Here is a 2,673-nt window from a genome sequence, read left to right on the forward strand (position 1 = left end):
TTGCAATGTGTTCCCTTGTCAAAAGTTTAACGCGGATCGAAGATTGGCCTCACAGGCTAATGATCTTTGGACACCCCCTTGCTAGGATATGTCTGGTCAAAAAGAACCAAGACCTTGGTGGCAAAGCCAAAAGCCCTATCACCTTACCGGAGGGAAGGGGCTGATCTCCAAAGACCCACCCCCTTGTCTGGTTGGCCGCAACACCAGGGGATCTTTCTCTTGCTACCAAAGCGTCCCGCTAGTGGTACAGCTGCCTCATCCCTTCCTCCCACGGGGGGCCGGCTGTCCGGGTGGTAGATGCCATTTCCTGAGGGCAGGGGAGTTTCTGTCCAGCCATTGACATCTGAGAACTCGGGGCTCTGCGCTTGGCTGAAACATGCTATTGTTTTGTTTCAGACTGGGCACTGCCAGGCGCCTACTGCTCGACCTGTTTCAATGAGGGACTTCAAGACTAGACAGCATGGCTCTTTTCAGTGTATTGCATGAAGGAGTTACACTAGTCCAAGTTAAAAGTGGACCCCAAATGGTTACATCATACAAGCTGTGAGGTTTTAAACTTGTGACAAGGGACAGAGGGAATTTTTCTACTCATTGCAAGGAAATCCTCACTTAAGCTTCCGTGAGCCACAAGCACTTAAAACCCATGAACCTTCAGCTGGTCGTCCTTAGCCAGTCCAATCTCTACAAGGAACTGGCATATGTTCTTGCGCTGGTCACCCTGGAGCTGAATCACTTCTCCATATTCTGGATGCTCAATCACAGTACCATTGCAGGCAAATTTCTTCTTAAAGGCCTTCAGTAGCTTCTTTTTGTCGTAGTCATCAGCGATCCCTTGGACAGTGGTCAGGGTCTTCCTGCCGTTGCGCTGTTGAATTCTTATATGGATATAATCCTCTGTCCCCGCAGGCAGCAGGTCATCACCCTTACTTGCATCAGCAAAGGGGTCGAAAGAGTGGAGGTTCTGGATAGCGGACATATGATACGATTCCTTTTCCTCAGTGGAAACGACCTGCGGAAGGCGGCGGCTGGAGAAGGCGGGCAGGGGGGACGGAGCGTCGGGAAGCGAGGGGGAGGCTGCTGAGTCCTTGGCGGCGGCTCAGTGACTGGGCCATCTTTTTCCTGCTGCTTCCATGAGCCTTGATTGTGCCTCCATGAGAGACAAACTCCTTGACAACTTTGATCTTTTCTCCTTTGTCATGATGTTGCCAATTGGTCCAGCTGTGAGGATTTTTTTTTTTTTGCATTAGGTTGTCTTCCATATTGATGACTGCAACCCTTGGTCTTCAGCAGCACATGCCTAAAGTCCTCTTCGCTTTTAGCCAGCAAGGTTGAATTCCAGCAAATGGATGCCAGTCACAAAGACAAAGAATAGAAGAGAAAATTTAAATAGATCGAGGATCAGAGGGATCTTATGTCACAGAGGGAAAAAACTATCAGAGAAGGTGTCCCAGTCGAAAAATGCTTCTTTGAAGAGTCCATTTTAACCAGAGGGAAGTCTGGCATTGTGAAGGAAACAGAAAGGCAAAGAATGGGCATCGAGAAAACAGACAAAGCACCTTGGTTTCTTAATTGTCACCCATAGTAGCATGAGTTTTAAAAAATTCCAGTGCTTGGTTGGCTGAGTTTTAAAGAGAGGAGTCGATGTAATGATAGCAAAAATATTTAATTTTTCATTAATATTTACATCGTTCCTACATAGCAATTCATCAACACCTATCATGTATCCTGTTTCCTTTTATCTTCCACTGTTCTCCAAATCAGCAATATACTGTAACGTGCAATAGAAAGTACTATGAACAATGCAATTACTCTTGATTCCGAGCCATAGAAAACATAAAGAAACCATGGTAACCGAACACATTTTAAAGTTTTTAAAATTAAAAGATTATCCTTGAAGCCAAACCTTAAAAGGAAAAGAAACTTAAGTGACTTGAACTTCACCAAGTAAAATATTTATAATGATTGTTACGTGCACTTTAAAAGTTTTCTCAGGATATTTTATAGATGATAGATTCAGGCAGGAACATTCACCAAGGATAACATATGTCTATTAAACTGTCTCAAAAACTGAAACCCAAACCAACCAGGAAATAACTAAAGGAACCCAGGTTTCGGTAGCAAATGAGGGCAACAAATGTCCAAATGCGCTCGACACAATGGATGTGTATGTGGATTGTAATAAGAGTTGTACGAGCCCCCAGTAAAATGATTAAAAATATGCAAAAATAAAATGATTTCTTCAAAGACTTACAAACGTATTGGGTAAGTTCCACATGTATGGCTTTAGACATGCCTCCCTCTGTCTCAAGGCCATGGGACCCCTGTGATTAAATATATCAAAAGAGAGCCTCCATTCAAATGAGCTCCTTTAACGTATTCTGAAGAAGCTTCTGAATATTAAGTATAGGAAGTTTAAAACATAAATCTAAGGTAGACTATCTATTCAAGGTACAAATCAACCCTGAAGTCTGAAAATCTGTGGGTTTGAACCGCAGACCTTGCAGTAAGCAGTTTAATGCTCACAGGACACCATCACTCAGGCTCTCTCGCAAATTATTTTATATGCCAATAAATACTTACTCCTGCCTTGTGCTAGAATGCATAGTCAGAATTAAGTATGACCAAAAATTCATTCACCTCAATTAGAATGTGGAACTGAGAAGTCCTGAAACT

General features: G+C 43.2%; 1 pseudogene; it reads right to left on the minus strand.

Moving 5' to 3' along the window:
• Positions 1–380: 380 nt before the first annotated feature.
• On the minus strand, positions 381–987 carry LOC142427290 (eukaryotic translation initiation factor 1 pseudogene; annotated as a pseudogene).
• Positions 988–2,673: the final 1,686 nt, after the last annotated feature.

The sequence above is a fragment of the Tenrec ecaudatus genome, chromosome 15 (genome assembly GCF_050624435.1).
Source record: "Tenrec ecaudatus isolate mTenEca1 chromosome 15, mTenEca1.hap1, whole genome shotgun sequence".
NCBI classification, from domain to species: domain Eukaryota; kingdom Metazoa; phylum Chordata; class Mammalia; order Afrosoricida; family Tenrecidae; genus Tenrec; species Tenrec ecaudatus.